The following is a 12599-nucleotide window of genomic DNA, read 5'->3' as shown; positions in this document are numbered from 1 at the left end:
TCTATGTCTCATAATTTTGTTGAAAACTGGATATTTTGCAATAATGTAATATTGCAACACTTACAATATGATTCCCCCTTCTCAGGGTCTATTGTTGTTGCTATTTGTTGTAGGTCTTGCTATTTGTTTGCTTAGTGCCTTTCCTGAACTAATTCTGAAACATTTGTATTCTTTGTCATGTGTGGCCACTGAAATCTCAGCTTGGTTATCTTACTAGTCAGTTAATGATTGGACAGAAACTTTCTTAAATTCTTTCAACAAATAAGTCTCTCAGCCTTTGCTTAGGACTCTGTGTTTGTTGGGGCATGTCTTCAATGCTCTAGCAGGCAATGTACAACCCTGCATTAGCCTTACTTCTCACTTGAGCAGAACCTCATGTTCATGTAGAGGTGACAGATTAGGGTCTTCTCGGGTCTTTTCTAGGCATGTCCACAGCCCTGCACATGCATGTGATCTTCTCTAACCCCTGGAATTATATTGGAGATTTTCAGAATACACTATGGACATCTCATTTCTCTGCTTTTCCTTTTCTCTGGTCCGTCTTTTGTTGTATCACCTCAGACAGCTGTGATGTTAAGTAATTACCACGGATTATTTTCAAAAAATGCCCCAGAGAAAAAGTTGTTCACACTGAGCAAGCTCTGATTCAGGTTAAATAAATACAAGCCTTGCAAGTGGGGCTTCCCAGGGAGCTGCCAGAGAGGTCAACTGTGGAAAATTCTCTAAAAATTAGGCTTTTGGGGGAACTCTAAGCCCATTTTATCCCCTCCCGTGACTGTTAGGCTACTGCTTTTCACAGTTACTCTCGTTGTAAGGCTATTGATTTTCCAGGCTACCCTGAAACTGGAGGTGGGATCAGGGCAAGATAAAATGCCAGAAAGCTTCCTGTTCTTACTCAGCATCCACGATTCTTTCTGCATAATATTCATTGGGTTTTTGCAATCCTTTGGTTATTTTTCAGAGTTCTGAAAGAGTTGATTTTGACAATTTTTGCCAGTGTCCTCATTGCTTTTATGGATGAGCAGATTGTCTGAGGCCCTTACTTTCTGTCATTCTGAAAGTTCTTTATACTTTATTTTTAAATAGAGAATTGAAACTACATTTTATTTTAAGCATAATTATGTAGGTGCCCCTATTTTATAGTATCAATCCAGTTGGCACAACAGATTCATTCACAGTCCCAACAAAGGAAGTGATTCAAGAAGACTCAGGCTCTTCCCTGACAGAATAGGACCACTTCTTGTTGGATTAAGAAAGGACTTAGTTGTGAGTAGAAAGATTAGTGACTTTTAATGATTTTACAGCAGGGAGAAGTTGCTAAATGCTTCTTAATGCCTGATCTTCCTGCTGCTGCCATGGGCAAAAGTGTTGTTCAGCAAATCTAACTTCAGATAGCAAGATTTTCAACACCCAAGTGTACAATCATTGGCATATGATTAGTTTCTGTACCTGGGTTTCTAATAAGAAAATCATCAAAGATCTGAGGTGCAAAAGGGTAAGGTAGGGGGAGGGTGGAGAGGTGTATATTGTAACTCTTAGAGAATTTGGCATATTTTAAAGGGAAACAATATATTTGATCCTCATCTAAAGTATAAAGAAAGTGAGGAACTATTAATTTGAATTGTTATGGGGACGTTTTTAAAGAAAATGAAGTAAAAAGTGAATACTAAGAAACCTACTTATGGATCAACTTTAAAGTTTGTCTAATAATTAACATTGGGACATTTAGGTTTTCTCTGAAGGAAAAATAAATTTTATGAATAAATTTTATTCATAAGCAGTCACACGTTTCTTAAAGAATAGTCAGAAATTTTTGTCTCTTTTAGGTGGGGCAGAAAGTAAATGACCTGAATGACTTTGAGAGGAGAGAGGGAATAAGTAACAAAGTGATGGCATTCACAGCACAAAAATAGTAAAATAGTCAGATCTATTGAAATGTATGACAAAGACTTAAATAGCCAGAAAGGGTTATAAATCACTGTAGACAGATCACTGTCACTGAAGAATTCCATTGATTGTAGAAATATGAAACTATCTGAAATAACAACCTGAATGTTTTTCTAAGTTGGGAGACTTTGTACCAGTTTCTAAAAAAGGAAAGCATTAAAAATAGAGCACCATCTATGCCTTATTTATTTTTTTAAATAGAAACTAGCAAGGAAGGAATAGATTTTATTCTGCCGATGGTATTCAGAACTGAAGTAAAGTGGGCCACTATAGGGGGCAAGGAGGTGGAATCAGTGCTGTGTAATGCCTGAAGCATGAGGAACTAAATGGCTGTAACACCTGGTTATCCTTTTCTGACTTCTGACGCAGAATCTATTATGGTACTCTAATTATAGAACCCATTGCTAACGGTTGAAGAAATACAGCTGTTTGATTTATTTGGAATAAGAGTGTCAGAATTTAAGTGAAATGCCATTTACCAAAGTGTATTGTGTTTCCTAATACCTTGAAATTAAAACATGACTGTTGAGAAAGAGAGACACATTTTTATGAGCCCAGATGGTTTTTCCTTCCTCTTCTACTTACCATTCTCTCCAGATTGCTTGGAACCTGCTCTCTTATCTTTGGGTTATTTAACAAATATTCTTATTGTTTATCTGCAGATTTCCTTTTTTTATTTCTACTTCTTGTTTTACCATTTTATTTATTTTAGATATGTTTGATATACTGTCACTATCATATCATAGCTTTATCAGAAGTCTCTATGATGCTAACTCTTCCATTTTGTTTGTGGTGTTGTTTTTGTTTGCTGAGTTTTACTCATGGTGGCTTATTTTCCTTTATGTTTTATTATGTATAGTTGTGTATTCAGTTTCAATAGACCTTGTTTTGTATATATGTATGTAAATCCCTTGTAATTGAAGTGCCCTTTCAGGGTGGGTTTTACGGTCCCTTCTTGGATAATCCAGGGGTAACACTGGGCCATACAAGTTTCTGCTACTTTCTCAGTAGGGGTAATACCTGTTCCACTTGAGTAGCATAGAGTTTGACTCTAAATCCATGAGGGGCATAAGTTCAGAGTTAGGTTTTTTCCAGCTCTTTTGAGATATAATTGACATATAACATTGTATAAATTTGACAAATGTATATGTTGTAAAGTGTTTATCGCAATACATGTTAACATATCTTTCACTTCAAATAATTACCATTTTGTTGTTGCTGTTTTTGTTATGGTGAGAGCTCTACTCTCAGAGCAACTTTCAAGTATACAATGCAGTATTGATAACTATAGTCACCATGCTGTATATTAGATCCATGGGCAAATTTAGAGTTTTTATTTACCACAGAAATTTTAATGTAACTTTTTCCCACTCAAAGCCAAGACACAGAAATAAGCTTCCTATCACTTCCCTGAGCTAGTGGGTCGAGATTGGTTGTTCTCTTTACACTGGAGTTATGTTCTTTGAAGGCCCAGCTTCATGAAAGGTCTTTGTTCTCACTGCCCAGCTTATCAAGCCCTATGACTTATTTTTTGTTTTATGACATTAAGAGTCAAACTGAGAGCTGTTACCAGTTCAGAAATCTCTCAGTATGGGTTCAGGGTCAACTCACTTGCCTAGTGCTTTTATTCTCTATAATCTGTGTTGTTGTTTAGTCTGTATTTGGAGATTTGCATTTCCTACAATCTCAACCAAACACCAATAAATAGTCTTAGTCAGTTTGGGCTGCTACAACAAAATACAATAGACTTGGTGGCTTAAATAACAAACATTTATTTTTCAGGGTTCTAGAGGCTGGGAAGTCCAAGGTCCAGGTGCTGCCAGATTCGGTGTCTGGTAACGGTTTACAGACAGCCACTTTCTCACTGTGTCCTCACATGGTGGAGAGAACTTTGGTCTCTTCTTATTATTATAAGGACATTAAATCCATCATAGGGGGCTCTGCCCTCAAGAGCTCATTAGAACCTAATTACCCACCGAAGGACCACAAGCAAATATCACATTTTGTATTAGGACTTCAACATATAGATTGGGGGTGGGGGGAAACACAAATATAGCATACATTATATCATATTTTATCCATTTTTCCTAGATACTCTTGCTGAGTGCACCATCTTGCCAGAACATTAACCTTTTGGATTCTCACTTTTTTCTCCTCCTGCCAATGGGCAGCATGTTTGTAGATGAGTGTCTTTAGGTCTAACTAGAGATACCCAGAGTATCCATGTCCTTTGTGCAAAATTGAGGGGCGACTGTAATCTTTCTTCTCCTCGGATGGTTCATTCTTATTTTATAATCCCATTCAAGAAATTCAGCAAAGTTATAGAATACAAGATCAAATTAATTATATTTCTATTAGCAATGAGCAATCTAAAAATGAAATTAAGAAAACAGTTCCATGTACAATAGCATCAAAAAGAATAAAGTGCTTAGGAATATACTTACCAAAAGGAGTATAAAGCTCACACATTGAAAGCTATAAGATATCATTCAAAGAAATTAAGAAAGATCTAAAGAAATGGAAATTCTAGATTCAGGGGTCAAAAAACTTAACATTATTAAGATGCTTATTAACTCCCCCAAACTGATCTACTGATTAAGTAGAATCCCTATCAAAATTTAGCTGCCATTTTTGCAGAAACTGCCAAGCTCATTCTAAAATTCATCTAAAATGCAAGGACCCAGAGTAGCCAAAACAATCTTTAAAGAGATCAAAGCTAGAGAACTCATATGTCCCAATTTCAAAACTTTCTATAAAGTTACAGTATTCAAGACAATGTGCTATTTCATAATGATAGAAATATGAATCAGTGGAAAAGAATCGAAAGTCCAGAAATAAACCCTTTTATTTATAGTCATGATTTTTGACCAGGGCCAAGAAAATTCGATGGGAAAGGATAATCTTTTCAAAAAATTGTCCTGGGCCAATTGGATACCCACTTACAATAGAATGAAGTGTCATTCCTCACACCATATATAAAAATTAAATTAAAATATATGATATACCTAAATTTAAGAGCTAAAATTATAAAAACTTTAGAAAAATAACATAGGAGTATACCTTCATGACTTTGGATCAGGCAATGGTTTCTTAGATATGACATCAAAAACACAAGTAACAAAAGAAAAAATAAACAACTTCATCAAAATTAAAAGATTTGCGCTTCAAAGGACACTATCCATATAATCAATGGAATGGAAAAATATTTACAAATCATATATCTGATAAGAGGTTTGTATCAAGAATATAAAAAGAGCTTTTACAACTCAGTAGTAAAACTATGAAAATAACCCAGTGAGTAAAGGTTTTGAATAGACATTTCTCTAAAGAAGACATACAAATGAACAATAAGCACATGAGGAAAAAAAATGGTCAGTGTTGTTAATCATTAGGGAAATGCAAACAAAACCACAGTGAGATATCACCTCACACACAGATGAATGTCTAAATAAAAAAGACAAACAATAACAAGTTTTGGTGAGGATGTGGAGAAATGGGAACCCCTCACATTGCTGGTAGGGTTGTAAAATGGTGCCCTCATTTTGGAAAAGAGTTTGGCAGCTCATCAAAAATGTTAAGCATAGAGTTTCCATATGACCCAGCACTTTCATTTCTAGATATATACCCACAATGAATGAAAACAATCACCTGTAGCTGAATGTTCATAGCAGCATTATTTATAATAGCCAAAAAGAAACAACCCAAATGTTCATCAACTGATAAATGGATAAATAAAATGTGAAATAGTCATGCAATGAAATATTATATGACCACAAAAGGAATTAACTATTTATATGTGCTACAACATGGATGAACCTTGAAAATCTAATGCTAAATGAAAGAAGCCAAACACCAATGGTCGTGTTTATATAGACTCTCTGGAATAGGCAAATCCATACAGACTGAAAGTAGATGAGTTTTTTCCAGGGGCTGGGGGAAGGGTAAAATGGGGAGTGACCACTGAAGGGTACCAAATTTCTTTTAGGGTTGATGAAAATGTTCTGGAATTAGATAGTGATGATGATTGCACAATTCTGTGAATATGCTGAAAAGCACTGAATTGTACAGTTTAAACGAATGAATTTTATGGTATGGGTATTATATTTCCATAAAACTCTCTTTAAAACATCACACTCACAAACTATACATTTAGAAAATAAAGATGAAGATTAAAAACAGGCCACCATCCCACAATTTATAAATTCTCCTGGGAACAACTTAACGTGTCTCCTGCTTGCATTTTATAATGTGTATATATTATTTATAATTTTCATATACATTTAACTTTTTATTCTGATTTTTTTGTCACTTTACATTAGTTCTAAGTGGTGTTTTTCATTTTTCTTGCTGGTCTTGCTAACTACCATCAATGATAACCACTTAATTTCCACAAGTGGGTATACTACACTTAGCAGTTCCTCTACTTGCCATTTGATTTATTTCCATTTCTTTGCTATGATAAAAATGCAGCAAAAATGTCTCTGTGTATATAGTTTTTCTCAGTATATGGATTATTTCCTTAGACTAGGTTTTAAAAAGCAAAGTGTTAATGCTCTGTCGAAGGCTATAAATATTTCCTGATTCTTGGTGAATATTGCCAAATTTCCTTCCAAGAGTTTATCTGTCCTTCCATTAAGTATTATGTAGCCAAGTAACTCTTTGTTACCATTAACATTATGCCCAGAGAATTTTCTGCAGCCGCCACATGTGCAAATTCACCCCAGGCCTTCAAGAAATTGGTCATGTGCCATTAAAGAGTGAGAGCAAGCATGAAATCGGTTATGAACAGGTGCATCGCACAATTGATTATCCAAGCCTCGGTCTCTTCTATAATTAATCATAGGCTCTTTACAAGAGTCATGTTGCAGATAAGCCCACCGCTTACAGAGCCAGGAAGGCACATGGTGTCAGGAATTAGGAAAGGATGGAGGTTAAGAATGAGCAGAGGTGAAGAAAACGGGTCAGAATGTCATTTCAGAGCAAGTCTGTTCCTGTGGGTCTAGCGACTTCACATCATGACAATCCCCTGAACTGCTTCCTGTCTGAGCATTTAAATCACCAGAGTACAAGCCTATTCTCTTAAGGAGCTCTGTAATTGCTGAGGGAACCAGGTCCCTTTGTGCCAAGTCCCTGCAGACTTTGGAAGTCTCCTTTGGAAAACACCCACGCCACCCTTAGTCACGAGTTTTCTACAAGATGCTTTCCTAAAGGAGAGTTTGGTTATTGACCTAAGTGTTCCTGGCTGAATATGTCATATGGAAGCCCACAGGCTTCTTTGAGGCTAAGAAATAAGCCATTTTCTTTCTTCTTTCAATATAGAACTGAGTCTAACACCCCGTTCTAGGTGGTCCACCGAAAACAAATGGTGGTGTCAAACTGAACAACTGGCACCTTTTGCAACGTGAGTTCTCAGGGAGAGAAGCTTAAGGCAAATCACCAACTGGCATAGCATTCTAATTTCTGACAGATGTATTAATCACAAGTTTTCATTTTCACATACCCATACCCTCACTTCACTCTTGCATACATTATTCATGTGCTTAGTTTGTAGTTCACATTGGTTAAACCTCTAAGGTGGATTCAGTTAGAGTTTTGATCGACAATTCTCCAAAGTACTTATAGTTCTCATGCACCTTTCAGACTCAGTCCAAGAGGCGTCTACATTTCTACCATAAATGTGAAGACGTGTTACCTGTGTCACTGCTTCCTTTTCCTTATAGTTTGAAAAGTCTTTGGCTCATATTTTTCTTACTGTCACAGCTTTTAGGGAAGGTTCTCATAATTCATCCATTAATTCCCTTTGTTTATAACATATCTTGTCTGTCATTATTCATGTTTTCAGAATCCACATTGAATCTATTCATTTGAATGTATTCTAATCTATTTAAATATATTCATTTGAATCTAATCTGTTTGAATATATTCATTTGAAATTCTTCTCCAACAGTCCTGTTCCATAGCTTTTTTCTTTTATTCACTTCATACTTTTTCATATTTATCTACTAACATAAAATAATTTTTAAACTAGTATAATAATAATCACTATAGTAATATTATTTTTAATGATACTTCAACTTATTTCTCATTCATTTATTCAACAGCTTTTAATTAAGTGCCACTACACTCCTTGTGCTTTGCTGAGCACTGGGGAGCAGGTAGTGAACAAAAAGAAACTGCGTTCCTACTTTTATGGAACTCATAGTCTAGAGTTCTCATAGTCTAGAGTTCCAGATAGGTACATTAGAATATGATTTTTAAAAAATTTTAACTGCCAAAAATACCCTGAAGGAGAAGTGTCTGGGCTGGGAGGGTATATGCAAGGAGGATATGACCTGATTAGGGAAGTGAGGGAAGTGACATTTTCTGAGGAATGACACTGAGCTGAAGCATGAAAGATAAACAGAGTTTTTTCATGTGAATGGGGGAAGGGAGATAAGAATGTTACAGGAAAAGGAAACAGTATGTACAACTTTGGCATACGAGCAGAAAGTGTTCACGACTCTGAACAAAGTCTAATATGGCTGAAGTACTCATGCATGGCAGCAGGAAGGAGTGTGGTAGGCGATGAGGTTGGTGAAGAAAGCTGCGGCCTTATTAATATTTGTCTCCATCCTAGGAGCAGTTACATTAATTTTAATTACCATTGTCTTAGAGTGGCAAATGTTGATAATATATAACCATTAGAATCATTATCTCAGCTATTGACTTTGCAATATCCAACAAGTCTGGATTTAAAAACTCATATGGCCTAAAGTGTTTTCTAGTGTAATTTTGTAGTTTGCATATGATGTTTCTTGCAATTGATATTGAAAATATTATTTAAAAAAACAATAATGCTTTCTGATTCTATATTTTCTTCACCCAATCTTCTGTCCTAGTGGGGCCTAGCACAGCACTTCATGCTTAGCTGATGCTCAATAAACATTTGTAGAATAGTGAGTGATAAAAAGTTTGAGGTTGCCAGAGGCTATTCTGTGAAGAAGTCATTAAGAGACATGTTCTGATATTTACCTACAAATTCATTTCTGATACAACAAAATAAAAAGAGAGTGGAACTATGAACATGTTTCAAATTGAAATATATTTCCCTTTCTGAATCGTTACTCCTTCTTCCATTGACTCTGTCTTCTAAAATGACTCCTCTCACTATATTGCTGTTATCTTGGTCAGGTATTGACCGATGTAATCAGAGTAGACAGGATGCCCACCTCTTTTGAACATATCTCCAGCCATAGGAATGTGAAAGTGTGACACATCAAACAGCTTTACAATAGACCCTCCATCCTGTGTTAAGCGATAATCATTTCCCCAGAGTATTGGGAGGCTTTATAATAACTTGGCTAAAACCCAAGAAGTTAGTTAAGCTCATTTCAGTTCTGCAGACCTTTACAAAATGGTTTCTATGTTCAAGAGACTGTCCTATGTGAACCGAGAGATACAAAGATGAATGTGCTACAACTACAGCCCTTCTGAGGAACTCACAATTCCATGCATAAATATAACTCTAATTCAAAGCAGATGTGATATTTACTATAGAATTAGTACACATGGAGCGCTCTGGGAATGAATGAAAGAACTCTGCTTATAGATAAGGTTCATAGTTGGTATCTTAGTCCCAAACCACTTATATTTTGACCAAATTTGTTTACTCAGCAATATCTGTTGAGTGCCATGTCCTTTGCTGGGTGCTGGAAGTAGGAAGATGAGACATTTCCTGCCTGTGAGGAGCTCACAGCCTAGTGACAAAAACATAAATAGATTACCATCCTAAAATGTGGCAACTACAACCTCAGAATTATGGGTATAATTCTAAAGAAGCACAAAGGAAGGAACCTGGAGCCCAGGGTGGAGCTGAGGTTACTTTTTTAACAGAGTTGGTAGGAACTGGATCCTGAAGGATGAGATGGCAAGGGACAGGTAAAAAAAGACATTGAGAGCAGTGAGAAGAGAATGTGAAAAGACAGAAAGGAGTAGAATGTGTCTAGTTTGGGTCATGAATAATTCTGGATTCAAGAAGTATCCTCTTTCAGCAGGTGGGGGATGCTAGACAAGTTGCTTATAGGAAGATTGTAAGCTAACTTAAGGAATTTGGACATTATCATATAGGGCAATTATGAGTCATTGAAAACTGCAGCCAGTGACATGATCAAATCCACATTTTAGAGGAAGCATAGAAGACAGGGGTCTGGAGGTAGGAGTCCAAGATGGGAGGTGAATACACTGACCAAGCAAGAAAAGGTGAGGGCAATATCAATGTTATTGCCAACCTTTTTCACTGTCCTGGGAAGGCATAAGATAAAAAGGTGTTTTCCTGTTTTTCTTTTCTTAAATTGGCTGCCATAATATACACAAATAAACTATAGCATGCGTTAGATTCCTTAGAGATTTGCTAAGTATAGTGAAATTAGACTGAGTTAATTTTCTAAGGGAACCAGAATCAAACTCAATTGATCATGAGCACCAACGAGGTTCTTAGTTCTCATGTATAAGTGGGGGTAACAGTACCTTTCTCATCGGGCTGGTCTGATGATTAAATAAGATGATGTCTGCAAAGGATTTGACACTGCACTAGCCATAGCAGACACATATAAGTGTTAGTTGTTGTTATTAGTTCAATGGATAGTTAATAAACATCTAGCCTGATCCGTCAAACACTAAGCCAGACAATAGAGATCAAATCATGAAGAGAACAGAGACCCTATTTTCCATAGTCATAGTCCTTTGGGAGAAAGCAATAAATAAATAAAGAAATAACTATAAGAACGGGGCAAGTGCAAATAAAGGATATGAGGAAAGTACTGTGGAGATTACAGGAAAGGATATTATTCACCCTGAACACAAGGGCAAGGGCAAGTGTTTCCAGAAAAAGGGTCATTTGCATCTAATCACAAAGAATACATAGAAAGGGCATCCCAAGCAGTTGCACAGAGGCTTCCTATTCCAAGTGTGCTTGAAACCAGCAGGAACTTGTTAGAAATGCAGAATTTGGGCCCCACACCAGACTTACAGAAGCTGCATTTTATCAAAGTTCCCAGATGACTTGTGTCCATGTGAAAGCTTGAGAAGCACTACAAAGATGCAGTGAAAATTAACATAGTGAGTACAGAATGTGTTTATTTCTTAAATCCAAATGATTAATTTTTGAAAATCGAAACATAACAGGTAAGAAATTGGTATATTTCTCTTCCATAATTAACTTATTGAACCGAATTACACTTTAAAATGAACCTACGAGGTCTGACAATTAAGTTCGCGAACTTGTTGCAGCAATGTTGCTAACATTTTTTGACATCAGAGGGATTATTCATTATGACTTTGTACCAACTGGACAGTTAACCAAGTTTACTCTTTGGAAGTACTGAAAAGGCTGTGTGAAAAGGTTAGACAACTTGAACTTTTAGCCAACAATTCATGGCTCTTGCATCACGACAATGCACCAGCTCACACAGCACTGTCTGTGAGGGAGTTTTTAGCCAGTGAACAAATAACTGTATTGGAACACCCTCCCCACTCACCTGATCTGGCCTCTCAGTGACTTCTTTCTTTACCCAAAGATAAAGGAAATATTTAAAGGAAGACATTTTGATGACATTCAGGACATCAAGGGTAATACAATGACAGCTCTGATGGCCATTCCAGAAAGAGTTCCAAAATTGCTGTGAAGTGTGGACTAGGTGCTGGCGTCACAGCATAGCTTCCCAAGCAGAGTCCTTCAAACTGAAGTGATATTCCACAATGAGGTATGTAGCACTTTTTCTAGGATGACTTCACAAACTTAATTGTCCAACCTCATATATGAATAACTAACCAATGTATCAAAGAAGACGTTGCAAAGGAAATTAGAAAATATTTTCAGATTAATAAAAATGAAACATATATACCAAACTTATAAGATGTAGCTAAAGGCGTTCTTAGAGGAAAATTTGTACCTATAAATGCCTAGATTAAAAAAGAAGAAAGGTCTCAAGTTAATAGCATAGCTTTCCATATTAAGACACTGCAAAAAGAAGAGTTAACTAAATCTAGAGCAAGCAAAAAGAAGAAAATAAAGATTAGAGCAGAAATTAATAAAATAAAGAATAAAAACACAAAAAAAATAATAAAACTAAAAGTTGGTGCTTTGAAAATATCAGCAAAATTGACAAGCCTTTAGCTAGACTGATGAGCAAAAGAGAAACAATTCAAATTAGCAAAATCAGAATGCTGAGAAAAGTGCAGGGAACATAGTAAGCACACAATAAAATGTTTTTGAGTAAATTAATGAAGAATAATTGAAGTTATCACAAAAATATTATTACGATTGTCATTATAATATAAAAGTTTGAAAATGATTCTGTTGTTGCAAATGAATATGAAAAAGTTTGAAGTAAATGAAAGAAAAATGCTGTGAAACAGGATTGTTAGAGAAGAATTTCAAATGAATGTATTCAGTAATGTAGATCCTTGTTTATGGGTACAAGACTTAACATCGGTAAGATGGCAATACTCCCCAAATTGTTCTTGAGATTCAACAGAATTTCTATCAGAATCCTCACTGAATTTTTTTTTTTTAACAGAAATTGGCAAACTCATTCTAAAATTCATATGAAAATGAAAGGGACTCAGAATAGTCCAAACAATCTTGAAAAAGAAGAACAAAGCTGTAGAAGTCA

The sequence above is a fragment of the Rhinolophus sinicus genome, linkage group LG10 (assembly GCF_036562045.2).
Source record: "Rhinolophus sinicus isolate RSC01 linkage group LG10, ASM3656204v1, whole genome shotgun sequence".
Taxonomy (NCBI): Eukaryota; Metazoa; Chordata; class Mammalia; order Chiroptera; family Rhinolophidae; genus Rhinolophus; species Rhinolophus sinicus.
The sequence above is the reverse complement of the archived record's forward strand: the minus strand, read 5'-3'. Positions refer to the sequence as shown.